Raw genomic sequence first — 18539 nt, 5'->3', positions numbered from 1 at the left:
GAATTTGTTATCATTTCCCTTCTTCCTGAAATATGTCCTTTAGCACATGAAACTCTTTTCAGCCCCAAATAATTCAAAATCTAAAATATAATCACAAAATAAAATCTTCACAGAAGAAGCTTATGAGAGAGGCCCTAGGTTACCCAACAACTCCCCTGGTAGCTACAGACGTAGTTCACATGACAAAATTTCTTGCCAGCATTTCTATCAGTTTGTAGAATACTGAGTTTAAGCACTGTCAATATTAAATTTTTTTCATACACTGTTTTCCTGTTACATAAAAGCAGTATATCTGGAAGTGTTTTTATTTTGTTCCAAGATATATTTCAGGCAAAAAAATCAGCAAGAAAAAGAAGGAAGGTGAAAAAGGTAAATGAGGCATGTTTTCAAAGTACTCAGTTTGGGCTGATGGCTTTTTTTTTTTTTTTTTTTTTTAATCTATTGGACCAATTTTCCTGAATTTCACGTGGGTGTTGCTGGGCTACAATCGCATACTTTGTGAAATCAACATAAAACCAACTGACTGAGCAGGTTGTTCTCCACCAGCCAAAAACGTAAAAAATAAACATATAATTAGAATTGTTAAAGTTTTTGATTAAGACTGCTTGTCGGACTTCTAATTTCAGAGCCTTACTCCAGTCAGTAAAGGTCTTTATGGAGCATAAGAGGTTTAAGACAATTTATCTTTTCTTCATTGCAAAACCAAGCACAAATATTGCAAGTATAAAAGAATGGCTAACCAGCAGGTAAAGCTAGTTCTCACTAATTCCATACATTAGCTTATGTAATAATAAAGAGCAGATGTTAACCAGATATTAATTGGTTTGTGATACCTCTGATAGCCAAAGTCCTAGATTTTACAGAGGAGAGAAAACTATGTGCAAAACTATTTCCTCTTATCAAATTTCATTGTGATGGTGTATCACAATCTATATTTCCCTGGTAGATGAAAACCTATCCAATGTAAAAATACACTTTGAAATGCTAACAACACAACAGATTGACAGATGGTTACTAAGAACAGGGCCAGCTGGTGATATGGGCTATCTTAACACTAACAAAAGGGAAACAGTTTGGTGCAGCATTTTCTAAATAAGACTAGCATATAAAAAACTTGAAAACCATTTTTTAAATGTTTACCTTTTGGCCACCCTTCTTGCCTTCCTACCACAAAGAAAAATGACATTCCTAAGAGAAAAAACACTTAAAATGACTTTTTTAGCAGGCATTAAAATTACCTGAAGGGTTTGTGAAAATGAATCTGTCCCCACCAGGTGTTTCTTATTTAATAAATCTGAATTGGGACCTAAGAATGTGACTGTCTTAGAAATTCATACAGAATATTGTTTTCCACTGGTCTATAAACCAGACTTTGAGAATCACTGGCTTAATGAAACTAAGAATGCAAAAGAGTAGTGATCCCATCCATGTTTAAGAGTCTTAATGAAGGACAGAAAAGTCTGTCCTAACTGATATGGGATAAATCCAGTATAAAGATCTGGAAATAGAAAAGAGTCACTGTGTGGGGGTGTTCCACACAAAATGGAAGACATTCTGGAAAGAGGACTTAGTAAAAAGGCATTTTACTTCTTCTACAAGCAATAAATTACAAGATCTGAGATTCCACTGTCTATTGTAACCTGAAGTTATAATCTATCTATAGGCAAAATATTTCTGTTTTCTATTCTCAAGAAATAGAGAATGTTGCCTTGAATGGTAGTGAAATTAGCCAGCACATCTGAATCTGAAAGGAAACATCATCTACCCTAACTCCTTTATGCAACTGTAGAAGTCACCACTGGGGAGTATTTTGCTTTGGATGTCTAAGACCCCAGAAAAAGATGAAATTTCATAGTACCATCCAAAACTAGATGACTAATTAAGACTTAATGTTTGCAAAGTTGACAGAAGGAAGGGAGGGACGGAGGGAGGGAGGAGCTGCCAAACAGCATAAACTTACTAGCTTTCACTAATAATTAGAGTATGGGTCTGAATGCCATGACCCTCTGCTACTCATGTCTAAGCATTCTTCTATTGGTAAGTTTTAGGGGGAAAGAAGCGAAAAATATCTGAAACCCTGACCCAGCACCCTGCCAAATCTGTCTCCAGCTAAAAAACTATATTGAATATATTGAATAATTACAAATATAGGTGTCACACTGTTACCTTAGTTAGACCAAAGGCCTGGATTTGGGAGTCCCTACAGACAGGGTTCAGACACCCATTCCAAAAAGGCAATTAAAGAGGAGAATGGTGGAGAAGGTAGGGAAGGAGTATATTCTCAGTACAGTCACACTGAGAAGAACAGAGAGGAATCTGACTTTCAAGGCACTAACAGTAGTGTTTGAGTTACATAGGAAAGGAAAAAAAGGAAGGGTTGGGGGTTTGCATAGCTAAAGATCTTAGTCCAGTTTCTCATTATTTCAAAATCAGTCTCACAGAGCTTTGTTTGCTGCTGCTTGTTGGGGAGTTTGAACTGTTGTCACAAGATGTTTATCAATCACAGCTGTTGATTCTGGAATCCAAAGTGACTATAGAAGAGAATGACATACAGAAAGAACAAATCAGAAAGGCAAGGTGGACTGAGTTGGGTCAAAGACTGGATCCCCCTTCAGATTGAGAGCAATGACTGGAGACTTCTAGGCACCACTCCAGTGGTCTAGAACAGGGCATTGTAAAATTTGGCAGTTGACAATCTATTGATTATGATTGCCCTATAAATCTTGAAAATATCTTAGTTATTCTTGGTGCCTTTAGCTTGAAGGAGGAAGAGAGAGATTAGGTAATTCAGGGCTAATATACACACTCTTTAAATGGTTAATGCATCTATGTACCAAGGTGAGCAGGAATCTGACACGAAGTTTAAAGTGGCAAAAGAAGACAGATGCAACATGAAGGCAGAGATGTCAAGCTTTTATCCTGTTTCTAGTTATCCACTGGACATCTGCAGGCCCAAGTTCAGTGATCTTAGCAAAAGCAGCCTGTGTAAGTCTCTGTTACAATTCCCCCATTGTCTCTGGCCATTCCTCAGTCTTGAGGGAACTGGGGCATCAGCCCATCTGGCTACATCCTGCTGAATCAGAGTGTAAATCTGGGTTAGAAAAATGAAACTGTTTGGCACCCATTTGGAAACATTTGCAGACTCCCCAGGTCCCTGGGCGGGTGGTAAACTAGTACATCAGAAGGGACAAGCTGGGTTTTTCAACAGTGGATAAAGCATGTAAGAAAAAGGAGCCAGGAACTTAAGCCTAATAGTAAAAGAACCATTATAAATTATAAAACAGAACATAAAAGGGAGAAGGGGTCCTAAATAAATGATATAGGGATCCTCTTTTTCTAAATCATTCCATGGACCTGAGCTAATAAAGAAAAAATACATATTTGAAATCAGTGAAAACAATCATCTTGTTTTCTCTACTGAAATAGAGGACCCTTCTCAAAGCCATGGTTCCACTTTCTGTGCAGAGGTTCCCAGTGAAAGGGCTTTTACTTCTAGCATCAGGCAGTCATGCACAAGAACACTTCCTCCATAACCTCCCAGCCTTAACTGCTCTTTGGCAGCACTAACATTGCATTTTGACTTTGAAAATTTTGTCCCCTCTGCTCTGAATGGTTTTCTTTGGGGACATCGACCATCCTGCGGTTTCCTTCTGATTGTCCCTTGATGTCAGGATGGACCAATCCTGGTTATTAGTCTGATCTAATCCCACACTAGAGAAGTGATAGATGACCAGGAGTGAGTGTCAAACCCTTTCACTCAATCTGAGTAAAAAAGAGGCTTAGAAGGAATGGTTCTCAGGCGGAGCTTACCTGGAGTCCACTGTTAGTTCTAACCTGTCTATTCTATAGGAAATGTCCAGCTTCTGAATGTCCTCTTTGTGGAAAAATTAACAAAATGTTTCCACATTTTAAAGCTGCCAACTTTTAAATCAATCAGGTTCTCTTTGACCTCTCTAAGAATACATTTAAATTCCCACTCAGTATAAACAAGAACATAATCCTCCATATGTAATTTGTCAATAATAGGTTACTTTTACCAATTACAAAATATCAAGTGACAAAAATAAACTCCCATCTAATTTTGCTATTTTTATGTTTTTCTTTCTTGTCCTTTAAGAATAAACAAAATAGCTGAGCACAGTGGTACACACCTATAATCCCAGCATCTCAGGAAGCTGAGCCAGGAGGATCGTGAGTTCAAAGCCAACCTCAGCAAAAGCAAGGTGCTAAGCAACTCAGTGACAGGCTAAATAAAATACAAAATAGGGCTAAGGATGTAGTTCAGTGGTTGAGTGTCTCTGAATTCAATCCTCAGTACCCTCCCCTCTCCAAACAAAAAGAAGCAAAATATTTTAAAACTTAAAGTAGATGTGGCTTTCTAAGTAGAATGCACTTGTTTATAGATGTATTCCCTAGGTGACCAACACTAGTCTTGGAAGGCCATGTTTCAGGCACATCTAATTATCTTTGTTCAAAGATATTAGTCATGATACAACTTGCAGCATACAAAACATAAACTTGTAAAAGGCTATCACTACAAATAAGTTCAGTTTGGAGATATGAGAGTGATGAAGAATCCTCCTAAGATTTGCATTTTAGAAAGAGCGTTTGGGGAACAAATGCATTTAAACATACAAAGTATCCAGTAATAATTAGCACCACAGCTACATAGAAATCTTTTATATACATAAACTAACTTTTACTTTGGAAACGAAATTTAGAATCCATGGCTCAGTAGGGTAACTATAATTATATTGTTCTGCTTTTAAGAGGTCTGCATAGGTTAACAGCACTGACAGAAATCAAAGGAGAGCTTCGAAACTCTTACAAGTTAAGGAGGCAGTCTTGGTGACCACAAATAAACTCAATCTGTGGTGTTCAAGTATATTTCATATACACAACAAAATGTCTACTCATCAAAGCAAATGATGCAGGGTTTTAAACAGCAGAATGCACAAAGGGTGGGACTTTTTCTACCTGAATAGTACCAAATACAAACTGCAGAAATGCCAAAAGTTTGATTCGTCATTTTATGTGTTTAAGGTATAGCTACAGTTCATATTGTATAAAATAGAGCACGTATTAAATCAACATTCCTTCATCTTTATAAACTTCTATATAACATTTAAGCTCATTTAAGCTTATACAACAGGGCAGATATATGTATATACACCTCTGATCATGTGTGCTTGTGAGTGTATATCTACATATACATACATACATATATATGTGAGGTGTCAAATATACTATAACAACCTCCATGTGAGATTTGGAGTTTGGTTTTTTTAAAAAAATGAGATTTAAATTAGGCATGCTGGACATATACAGACCTTAAATTTCTTCTTAATAATTGATGTTTAGTATTTTAATCTACTTAAACATCCAATAAGTACTACTTAATTTAGTAAACTGCAATGGAAATTTAGGTATCAGAGTGGAAAACTAATTTGTTTTTAGTCATGAGATTAGAGCTGAAAGTTGTCTGGTCAACTACTATACAGCTCAGAGGACAGGAATGTATTGAAACTGAGTTACCCATTCTAGAAATAAAAAGTTATAAGAAAAAAGAGAAAAGGTCAAAACAATTAAACAAGTACTCACCAAACAGATTTCCCTAAAGGACAGCTTGGAATCTTTTTGGTTTTAGTTCTCTGAATCTTATCCCACATAAACCAGTATCCCAAAATGACCCAAACAAGGTTCAAAATGGCTGTTTAAGTCCCAAATGGCAGAGATAGCTTATCCAATACCAGCTGTTATGCAAAATGACTCACAGGGTCCAGAAGACTAGTCAATCCTCAAACAGTGGAGATAGCCCACCCAGCTGAAGCCTAACAGTAACCCCCAAAAGACCAAAGACCATTTCCTTTCTCCAACAAACTATTTTCCTAAAAAAGACCAATGACCATTTCTTTCCTCCAACAAGGTGTTTATAGGCAATCAAGGCCATGAGTAGAAGAGAAGGGAGAACCCCTGAGAGATTCTTAAGCTGCTGGGACTTCCCTAGTGTCCTGACCTTGAGTTTAGTCCACCAGTTACCTCTTCATAGGCAATCACTGGCCCTCCCAGTAGGAACCAAGATGGCCATGCTACTCAGAGGGTACACCTTTTACCTTGGCTGACTCACCAAAATTGTTACCAGAATAAAATGTCCGGGCTGCCCAATACTCAAATACCAATATCTGGGAAATGAGTGTCGATAGATAGGAAGGAACTGGGTTTGTTCAAGGGCCAGCAATCCTCAGAGGATAGCCCTATCTTGAGAGGAGGGCTCAGGGGTACGAAGAGTTTTTATGGGGAGGAAAAGGAGTACACTGAACAGGAAGGCTACACCTTATGTGTGGTCTTCATCATCCAGGGGTGTGTCTCCTTGCTTCTTCTCTGGCTAGAACACTTCAATGGACTTTGACCTTCTATGGCTAGTTAACTAAACCATAAGAAAGGACCTCTCTTCAGCAAAAATGATTAGAGAGGGATGGAAGGGCAAAAGGGAAGGTCAACAACACTCCTGAGGAGTGTACACTACGTGGGTCTCTGATTTGGAGTTGGGTGATGCCAAGAACATGAGAGCCCATGGCCTACTCTAGGTTTCTCACCAAGCTGGTGTCTGTAACACCTTAATTAAGCAATTGTCAGTACCCATACTTAGAAGGCTATTTTGAATCATTGTTTAAAGCTATGTCAAAATGTGAGCAAAAATGGTCCCAAATAAGTGGTACTGGCAGCAGCAAAAGATCTTCACACATCTTTGGAAAGCATGCAAATGTCCAGAAGAAAAGCACTCTTCAGTTTTTGTATCTGTACCCCTTTCCACATGCACTCAGGGATGATAATACACAGAACAATGACAATATGTAATATTATGTACAAGACATGTATAGGTACATTACAAAGTGTAGGCCCCACAAGTAAAGAGTAGTATTTGGGATCAAAGACAGAAACCATCTGGTAGCAGTGAAACTGGAAACTGTGGCATTTTGTGAATCCCATCTGTTCATACAGTGGAGGTAGAAGATTATCTTTCTTTAGGCCAGTAAAGCTAAAACAAATGAGAGGCTGCTGGATGCTAAGCTAGGAGCTAGCCCATTTATCTCCCTTCCAGCTGCAGAATGAGTAGGGAATTGATTCAGCCAAGTAGACAGAAGGGGACCCAAGGCAAATTATTGGCACTCTGCAGAATCACTCTCCACTGGCAAATTCTCAGAATCAAGAGATTTGTTTTTATTTGAGGATGAGTAAAACAAAAACATACCAAATGATGCAGAGGAAAGAGAACCAAAAGAGGAAATATACATAGAAAACTTTAGAAAAAAAATTGGCATACTCAATTGGATTAGCAAATACATGGCATTTTTAAAACAGGACCAGAAAGCCATAGGGAAAGAAAAAGATGAAAATAAAGTAACATAGGGTTGAGCAGCTATGAACATTGATGTGGCTGTATCTCTGTAGTATGCTGATTTTAAGTCCTTTGGGTATAGGCCAAGGAGTGGGATAGCTGGGTCAAATGGTGGTTCCATTCCAAGTTTTCGAAGGAATCTCCACACTGCTTTCCAGAGTGGCTGCACTAATTTGCAGCCCCACCAGCAATGTATGAGTGTACCTTTCTCCCCACATCCTCGCCAACACCTGTTGTCGCTTGTATTCTTGATAATCGCCATTCTAATTGTGGTGAGATGGAATCTTAGGGTGGTTTTGATTTGCATTTCTCTTATTACTAGAGATGTGGAACATTTTTTCATATGTTTGTTGATTGCTTGTAGATCTTCTGTGAAGTGTCTGTTCATTTCCTTAGCCCATTTGTTGATTGGATTATTTGTATTCTTGTTGTAGAGTTTTTTGAGTCCTTTTTATATTCTGGAGATTAGTGCTCTACCTGAAGTATGAGTGGCAAAGATTTTCTCCCACTCTGTAGGCTCTTTCTTCGCATTACTGATAGTTTCCTTTGCTGAAAGAAAGCTTTTTAGTTCGAATCTACCCCAGTTATTGATTCTTGCTTTTATTTCTTGTGCTATGGGAGTCCTGTTGAGGAAGTCTGGTCCTAAGCCGACATGTTGAAGCCAGATTGTGGAACCAACCTAGATGCCCTTCAACTGATGAATGGATAAAGAAACTGTGGTATATATAAACAATGGAATATTACTCAGCCATAAAGAATGATAAAATTGTGGCATTTGCAGGCAAATGGATGAAATTGGAGAATATCATGCTAAGTGAGATAAGCTAGTCTCAAAAAACCAAAGGACGAATGATCTCGCTGATAAGTGGATGATGGCACATAATGGGGGGGTGGGAGGGATTAGTGTTAGGGTTAGAGTTAGGGTTGGGGGGGCAAGAATGGAGGAAGGAAGGACTATATAGAGGGAAAAGAGGGGTGGGAGGGGTGGGGGGGAGGGAAAAAATAACAGAATGAATCAAACAACATTATCCTATGTAAATTTATGATTACAGAAATGGTATGCCTTTACTCCATGTACAGAGAAACAACATGTATCCCATTTGTTTACAATAAAAAAAAATTACATAGAGTTAATGAGAGGCAGATGAGATGGAGGATTATAAAACAGAAACTCTTTTTCTGTGAATGAACTGCATGGCTAGTCATTACCTTTTTCTAATAAGTGAAATATGTAAGAAAAAAAACAGAAAGAAAGAAAATACTCTTTCTGAAATCAGATCATCAAATAGTTCAGTCAGTGCTGAGGTTTTTCTCTATATTTCCTGTGCAAACTTTATCATCATTATTTTTCAGCAGTTTGGAAAAATACCTATGTTTACAGATTTCAGCAAAAGATGTTGAACAGAAAAAAACAGAATGAGATACTTTCCTAGGTACACACTGTACCAATTTTTAAAAAGCAGTATAAAATTGCTCTGCATCTCTTGGAGAAGTGTTAGACGCAGGGCTTGGGAAGACTCACCAACCACATGCTCCTCCATGCCAGATGTGCACTCACTCTGCTGCTGCCCATAGGAGACTTAAGTATCAGCAAGATTAGTGGATGTTATGGGTGGATGTGGATCCTCACCACTACTGTCTGATGACTGTTCAGGGGATTTTGCCCCAATTCCCTTTGCCTTAGTTAGGAACTTGCAATTATGTTTATGTAAGTAGGTAGAGACAGAGGAAGGTTAATATGAGTCAGTGTAAATGGGGGTCATAAAAATACTTGTCCAAGATCTTCTTGGTCCCAGCTAATAACTTGTGTATTTACTAAAATCTTCCCCCAAAAGAGATTGTAAAGACACTATAAATACAAGTGAGAAATTAAAAACTTTAAAAGAATAGTTAAGAGCAAAACTGATACTGCAAGAAGTTTCTTTAAAAAACCTATTCCAAATAGGCCAAATTGTTCAAGTTCTCTCAGGAAGAGTAAAACTAACAGAGGAAAACACAATAAGGCTTAATCATGACAATGTCTAAGTGATAACCTAGCTTACTTTAAAAATGTGATAAACAAAAAAGAAATAGAGTAAAATTTTCTGTGCCAAAATTTCTGTAGATAAATAAGTGAAAATTGAAAGAAATCACTAAATTCCAGTTAAACTTAATTTTAAAAAAAAGACCAAATCTAGAAACACACTGGCAATTTTATATCTTTGAATAACAAACTTCTCTGTATACCAACACACACACACACACACACACACACACACACGCACACGTGCGTATATATGAACAAGAGAGCTGTATCAAATTTATCTCTTGCCAATATGCATGCAAAAGTCAATTAAACGGGATCTACAGAATTTATTAAAAGATTAAAAATAAATTTTTCATACTTAAAGTGGCTTTTACTGCTTTCACACATAAAAAAATTCTCAATAATGCAAGAACTCAGAATATATACCACATATCCTTCCAGAAAAAGGTTAACTGAAAAATGAATCCAGTTTAAATATTCTAGAATGACAAGTAACAGATTAAAAATAAATTGGAACTGTTAGTTCTGAGCATTACTATAGATCATAAGGTATAACACTGGAAGAACAGTGCTATACTTTGAATGTTAAATGTCCCCTAAAGGTCAGAGTGTTACAGCCTTGGTCCCCAAGTGTTGTTGGGGTCTGATGGAACCTTTAAGTGTGCAGCCTAGAGGAAGGAAGTTAGGTCACTGGGGGTATCTCCTTTAAGGGAATTGTGGGACTCTCGTCTCTTCCTCTTTCTCTTTTGCTTCCTGAACATGAAGTGAGCAGTTTGCTTTTCCACGTGCTTCATCATTGCCATCTGGAACACCCACAAGAGGGTCAAAGCAATGGATCCACTCAGTCTTGGCTTAGAATCTCCAAAACTGTGAGTCAAAATAAACCTTTCTCTTATGAGTTAATTATTCCTGGTATTTCATTATAGTAACAGATAGCTGACTAACACAAACAGTATGAATTACTGTAAAAGTAAAAATCTGCAAGTCACCAGTATCTATAGGTACACCTTTCTTCAGTTTCATTAATTTTATAGAAGTGCTTCAAAACTAATATAACACAAATTAAGAGAGTTTACAAAATGCTATTTAAAAATAAAAAAGGTTTTGTTGACTTGCTATGGGCTCATGAATTTCCACCAGAATAAGTGCTGTAAATACCATCTTTTATTAATCATTTACATTAATATTAAATTTCTCCCTATTCCACATTAAAAATAATTATATTTAAAATAACATTTTCTTGGTGAAAAGGACATAATTTATAAGAACTAGAAATGTGAGAAAAGAAAATATGAAGGAAATAAGAATGTATGTTCACAATAAGGGGAGGCTAGGGAAAAACAGATGTACTTTGGATTAGGCAGACGGAAGTGAAGAGAGGGGAGCGGGTATGGATGTAGGAAGGCTGGTAGAATGAACTGGACATTATTACCCTATGTACATGTATAATTACACAACCGGTGCAATTCTATATCGTGTACAAACAGAAGAATGAGAAGTTATACTCCATTTATGTATGATGTGTCAAATTGCATTCTGTCATGTATAACTAACTAGAACAAATTTTAAAAAAAGAAGTGAAAAAAATAACGAAGTGCGCATTTAAATACTCTATTGACTATTTGGATATTCACTTATATAAAGTTCCTGCTTATCTTTCATTCATACTTATTTGGGGTTGGTTTTATAGAAGTCCTTTACATATTCTGTTCGCACAACTATTTTAAGTTTGATGTCTTGCATACGTGGTAGCTCTGCCACCAAAATAAGCACATAAAATTGAAATTAAATGTCAATTGACGTATGTGGATCCATTTCTCATTTTGTGAGTATATGACAGAGCAATAGAGAATATTTTCCAATTTTGTGATAATCCTTAAATACAAAATATAAAATCTTTATTGAAAATGTCTCTTAAAGACAAAATAAAAAAAAGAATGTATGTTGCTAAATCAAACTCTTGATCTTTGTACTAAATCTGTAAAATTGTCCTGCAATCTTTTTCATCTTGGTAAATCTCAACTCCATTTTTCTAATTGTTCAGACCAAACTTTTAGGCATTATTGATTCCTCACGTAATCTCACACTCCATGTAAAATCTTCTAGATAGCCTGTTAGTAAAACATTCTAAATTCAAGTATTTCTCGCCACCTCCACTTGAGTTAAGAGTCATATGATTGGTCTACATGTCTTTTTCCTTGCTCTGCAAATTCTGTCTCTTAGAGTGGCCAACAAAATCTTCTAAAGTTTTCCTCATTAAATCTCTCATCTGCTTCAGACCCTCTGATATTTCCCAACATACTTCAGGTAAAAGCCTGATCTCAGGGCCTCTGCCCTATCACTCTTGCCCTGGGTTCACACTTAGCTCTCTCCCTCAACTCCTTCAGGTCTTTCCTCAGACATCACTTAGCAAATGAAGTTTTCCTTACACCCCTATTTTAAAATGCTACACTTTCCCCCAAAATTGTGTTCTTCCTTCCTATGTTTTTCATTAGCATTTATTTCATTCTTTAAAATATACATTTTTTTATTACTGCATCACATACACACACACACGGTATTTGGGCTCCTTTTGACATAACTAAACATACAAAGAATTTGTTTTCAATCCCCATTGCTCCCCATTTGCTCTCCTCCCTCCCCCTTTTTTTTCCTCCTTTCCTCTACTGATCTTCCTTTCACTCCTTTATTTTTTATGGTACTTTCTACGTGACATGTATATAACATGATTCTGTTAGATTCATTCCATATTTCTTTCCCTTTCTCTTCCTTCCTCCCTCCCTCCCTCTCATTCTCCTAATTCCATTCATCTTCCCCATATCTTCTTGATATCTGATCCCCTCTCCTCCACTGCCTTCTTTCCCTTATAAAACACAAATTACTTGATACGATAGCACCACAAGAGCAAGGCTATTTTGCTCATCACCATATCTGCAGTACTGAGAAGAATTTCCATGATAGAAACCTCACTGATTCTGTTGAAAAAAGAGTTTCAGGATAATTTTCCTTTTAATACTCTGTCTTTAAATTTTTTGGTACTATGGACACAAATCGCTTATATAATCAAAATGTTAAAATAAACATAAGGAAAGTCAGATATGCATATAATTATTTATCCAAAGATGTTATGAATAAAATAGGGAATTCCAGGAAAATATTAACAGTTTCAGAAATATGTTTCAAGAATTAGCATTTCAACTGTTTGAAAAGGAAATATGAGTGATTTTTACTTCTTATCTATGAATTATTTTCAGATATACTTTGAACAAATATAAATTTTAAAAGAAAATAAGATGATTGTTGGAGAAAAGGTATAAAAATTCATGTCATTTTATTTTGGAAAAATAGAACACATTAAGAAATCTGTGACAAACCAGTCACTGATCTACCTTTAACCCTCTATTTTTTTATTGATTGAAGAAGCTACAAACAACATCAACTTTATAGCAGCAATAACCTACAGAGTAAAAGTGCTTCACAATGGGAACAGCAAAAAATCAAATTAGTTTCCATGGTATTTGATCTAAACTGAGATAACTTTGTTGACAGTAGAAGGTTTTTAATTTGTCAGTTCACCCACCCACTTGTCTTTCTTTAGCAAACATGACCCAGGGGCTGAGCTGGCCCTTAAAGTTAATTCATTTGGGTTTTCCTGGCCATCAGTCACACGTGCATGTGGTCAAACAAGCAAGAGAACATTGAGTTTTCATGTAAAGCAAAACAGAAAAATTGATTTTTTTTTCAATTGTGCAACTTACCAGGCAAATGTCGTATTCCTTAACTAAGATCAATGTACTAAAATCCTCCAATGGGAACGTGTTGCCTCTTTTCTTGGTTCTAGTCTCTGGACCTGTGTTGTACTGCTTGCCGTCATTAGCCAGTTATTCACCCCAGAGAAGCCCCTGCCCTGAAGTTCACTCCTCTTCATCTGACCATGGATGCCCCTTCCATCCATTTAATGGATGTTCTGAATAATCCTTCTAGTGACCAATACATGGATATTTGCTAATGTTGGGGGTTCGTGTGGTCTGACAAATATCAACTGTCTGCCCAGCCTGAAATTTAAGTTAATTACAAATAAGACCAAAAATAGCTATGCATCCCTCTTGACTATAAGCTGTGATCAATGACTTACATCCAAATATTAAAGTATGAAAAAGAGGGATGGGGGGAGTCGCTGTCCAGTAGCTAAATCTAGAAAACAGGCTTGGCCAGGTGACCAGGCTTATATAACAATCAGCAATGTGTTGACAGCATGTCCCCTAAGTGATGTGATAAAAAACAGCACTTTACTCTGTGATGTTCTTCCCCCACATCCATAATCACTAACTATGAGAAATAACATAAATGCAAATTGAACATTCTAAAAAATTAATAAAAAATAAAATATTTTATTTTACCTTCAATTGTTCTTTCTCTGATGTTCTTCCTTTATGTAGATCCAACTGTGATCTATACTATTTTTCCTTTTCTTTTCCATGACAGGCTTTGTTTTTCTTTTTCTTTCTTTTTTTTTTTTTTTTTTCTGAGTCATCTACTAGTAATGAACCCCCTTAGTTTTTGTTTCTCTTCTTGAAGAGTAATTTCACTGGATATAGAATTGAATTTCATTTCTTTTAACAGGTTAAATATTAGTCTTTTCTCACCCTGCTTGCATGTTTTCTGATGAGGAATCCACTGTAATTCTTACTATTTTCCTCTGCAGTTAGGGAAGGGGATTTTTTTTTTTTTTGCTTTCCTTTTTTTTTTTTTTTTTTTTTTTTTTTGGTATCAGGTATTGAACTCAGGGGCATTTAACACTGAGCTACATCCCAAGCCCTCTTAAAAATATTTTATTTTGAAACAGGGTCTCACTAAGTTCCTTAGAGCCTCACTCAGTTGCTCAGGCTGGCTTTGAACTTGTGTGCCTCCTGCCTCAAGCCTCCTGAGGCACTGGGATTATAGGCATGTGCCACTGTACGTGGCTTATTCTGGATTCTTTCAAGATTTTTTCTGTCTTTGGTTTTCTTTGGTTTATGTATGAAATCCTAGGTATAGGTTTTTTTCTTTCTTTCTTTTTTCTCTTCTTTAATATTTTCTTGCTTGGTGTTCTCTGATTTTTCTGGATTTATGGTTTGATGTCTGTCAATAATTTTAGAAAATTATCAGTCATTATTATTTCAAATATTTCTTCTGATTATTTGTCTTTCTTCTGCTCTCTCAGTTACACCTATACTATACCTTACAAATTCTTTCATTGTTCATGATTGCCTCATTCTGAGTTTTTCTTAGCATTCATTCTTTTCATTACTTTTTCTCTTTTTAGTTTGGCGAGTTTCTATTAATCTGTCTTCAAGCTCACTGATTATTTCCTTGGTCTTGCCTATCTATTGATAAGCCCACTAAAGATACTCTTCAATGTTTTTTAGTTCTAGAATTTTGTATCTTTCTTAAGAGTTTCCATCTTTCTGCTTACATTACCTATCACTGCATGCATATTATCTATCTTCCCCCTTAAATCCTTTGTACAATAATGATAATGATTTTAAATTTCATGTATAAATTAACTTTGTGTCATATCTGGGTCTGGTTATACTGATTGCTTTTTCTTTAGACTGTGTTTATCTTGCCTTTTACCATCTCTTGTAATTTTTTTTGTTAAAAGTCAGACATAATGTGTTGGATAATACAAACTAAGGTAAATTGGATAGTAACATGAGGTTTTATGTTAATATGGTTAGAAGCTAAGTTGTGTTTAATTCTTGCTGCATGTGTTGGTAGCAAAGGCTTAAAATTCCTTTGGTGTTCTTATATATGCCTTCCCTGTGGACTCCGGGCTTCTCTGAGAGCTTTCAGAGCATATGTGTCAGGCATTTTCACTTGTGATCCAAGGTTATTGTGCTGGAGCCCTGTAGGTGTGGTGAAAGTATGGACGAAGGGAAGCATTTTATAGTATTTTGATTAAGCCCTAATGTTTTAGCAGCACTGTGTCCCTCCTGTTATCAGCAGTCACTCCAAGGAAACTGCCTGGATCCCAGCTGCCCTGCTGGCCAAATTTGGCTGCCTACCCACATAAGAAATAAGCAAATGATATAAACAGAAAACATGAATTTTATACTGTTTAATTAAACTGGGGAGAAGCAGTTAGATTGTCTCTCTGTTGGTCCTACAGAAATAGTTACAATTTATAGACACAAAAGGCAGGTGATATAAATATGTAGATTTACCTAGGCCACACTAACCAGAGAACGTGTCATTCTTAGCTTTCTTAGTGCAACCCAAGCCAGGGGGTAGATTTTATTCTCAGCATGGGGAAGTTCAGGAGCTCTCTGTTTCCCTGGGACTTCACAAGTGTGATTTAGTCATTTTCTTTCTCTTGGTGAGACAGGACAGCTAGAGGGGACTGGCAAGGAAGAAATACTCTTTCTCCTTGTGAGATAAAGCTATGGCAAAGTCACCCCTTCCCCCCACAGATTATCTTTTGTTAGGGAAAATGGTCTGGGTATGTTCTTACAATGATTATTTTTCCTTTCCCAATTATAATTGAGAGTATCTTTCTCTGCTCTTTACTGTGAGAGGCTGGTAGGGTTCTTGGAGGTAAAGCCCACTAAGGTGTCGGGGTTGCTGTAAGACAACTGCCCGACAGTTTTTCACTCTCGTGGGAACCTACACTCAACTTCTGGCAGTTTGTTAAAATTACCATCCTTGCTACTAGTAATAGCTCTTATCAAATCTGGTACAAGTGGACATAGATTATCTGTGAATTTCTGTATTCACCTGTCTTATAAATGCCCGACTAAACTGAAAGGCATGCTGCACAATATCCTGTGCAGGAAAGAAACGGAATCTCTGGGCTGCCTGCAGAGGACAGAGGAAGAAATCATTTTGCAGCTGCAGCACAGGGACCAGCAGCTGGAGGAGCCTATTCCTGGCCAACTCGAGTTTGGCCCAAAAGATAGGCCTGGCAAACCCGCAGTGCATGATGTAGAGTGTGCCTAAGTGATTAAGAGAAAAGCAAATGTGGAGAGACGTTAGCACAGGGGAATACTGATCCTGAAAACCCACCTGCCCTCTCCCCTCCCCCTTCAATTCAGCCGCTTACAAGACCAGCTGGGAGAGATGCACCTGACTGGGAGCTCCAAATGACAGGGGCAGGAGAGACTGAATTTGGAGACTAAACCCAGGAGACCAGGAAACATGGGGTCCACAGGTGACGGAGGGTGGGGACTAAGAATTGGATCTTCCAGTGCATGAGTAGAACCGAGGGGAGAGCCCTGGGGTCCATTCTTGCAGTGTGGACTGACAACTGCTGGATTCTAAAGATGAGCTGACTTAAAAACTTCAGACCAATCGACAGTCAGTGAAGCACCTAGAGACTACCTAAGCCTAAACTCCAGGAGTTCTGCCTGCAGGATTTCCTCTTATACTCTAGCAACCCCACTCCAAGAGTAAAGCAGGCATCACACTCCAGCCACACCACATACCACTGCTGAGAAGAGGAGCTGAGAATCATTTACACTTCAATGGAAGCAATTCTTTCAATTTTCATGAAACTTCTTTTAATTTGCATTTTTATTTTTATTTTTTTAATTTTTTTTCTTTATTCTGTTTAATTGTGACCTAAATGGTTCATAGTTCATGGACACTTACACATATTCATATTTTTTTCATTTTGAGCAATTTTGGAGACAGTTAATTTTTTTATTGATCAGTATTTTGAGGACTAGGCTGTTTGATTGGAATATTTGCATTTTGTTTTGTATTCTTTTTGTTTTATTTTTGATTTTTTAATTTTATTTATGTATTTCTTGCTCTCACTTATCTGATTTTCTTGATTCTCTTTCTCTTGTTTCTACTGCTAACAGCCAATCTCCTTTGTTCTCTCTTTCACTCTTCCTTTAAATTTTTACTTCTATTTTCTCTACTCCTTCCTTGTAATCATCACATCCTAAATCACTTTTGTTCTCTCCTTGTCCACCATGTGAAATTGTAAATCCTTTTACATACTTACTGTTATTACTTTGGTTGATAACTGATCACATAATTTCTGTTTATTGTGACAATTAACATTGTATATGTCATAGCAGAAGCTATTTGTCTCAATGTTGCCTGTTGTTTGCATTGGTTGTTGTTATTATTTGCCTCCCCATAAATGGTGAGGTACTGGAAACCTTCAGAGACCCCATAAGTCCACAGGATAGAAACTCTACTGCCTCAGATCCACTCTATTACACGGGTAGATACACAACAATATGAAAAATCAAGGGGACAAATCATCTCAAACAAACCAAGATACTTCAGTAACAGAATCCACTGACACCACAGCAGAAGAAAGGTCAGAGAAGGAGTTTAAAATGTTCATAGTTAAATTGATCTGCTAGGTAAAGGATGATGTAAGGAAAAGAATACAGGAAGCAAAAGATCACTTAATAAAAAGATAAAATATTCAGAAAAAAATAATGCAAAAATCAATAAACTAAATTAAAAATTCAATGGAAAGCATTACCAGCATACTAGACTACTTGGAATACAAAGTTTCAGACAATGAAGACAAAATATATAATCTTTATAATAAAGTTGACAATGGAGAAAAGTTGCCGAGACCATGAACAGAACTTCCAAGAAATAAGGGATAACATAAAAAGACCAAATATAAGATTTATCAGGATAGATGATGGTTTGGTGATACAAACCAAAGGAATGCACAATTTTTTCAATGAAATAATATCAAAAAGTTTCCCAAACCTTAAGAATAAAATGGAAAATAAAATACAGGAGGCACACAGGACCCCAAATATACAAAATTACAACAGACCCACACCAAGACACATTATTATGAAAATGCCTACCACATAGAATGATAGAATTTTAAAGGTTGTCAGAGAAAAATGACAGGTACCATTTAGAGGAAAACCAATCCAGATCTCAGCTGATAACTCAACCCAGATTTTCAAAGCTAGGAGGTCTTGGAATAATATATAACAAGCTGAAAGAAAATGGATGCCAGCCAAGAATACTTTACCCAGCAAAATTTAGCTTCAGAATTGGCAATAAAATAAAAACCTCCCATGATAAACAAAAGTTAAAATAATTCATGACTAGAAAACCTGCACTACAAAACACAATAAAATATTT

This window comes from Sciurus vulgaris (assembly GCF_902686455.1).
Source record: "Sciurus vulgaris genome assembly, chromosome: 5".
Lineage (NCBI taxonomy): Eukaryota > Metazoa > Chordata > Mammalia > Rodentia > Sciuridae > Sciurus > Sciurus vulgaris.
The sequence above is the reverse complement of the archived record's forward strand: the minus strand, read 5'-3'. Positions refer to the sequence as shown.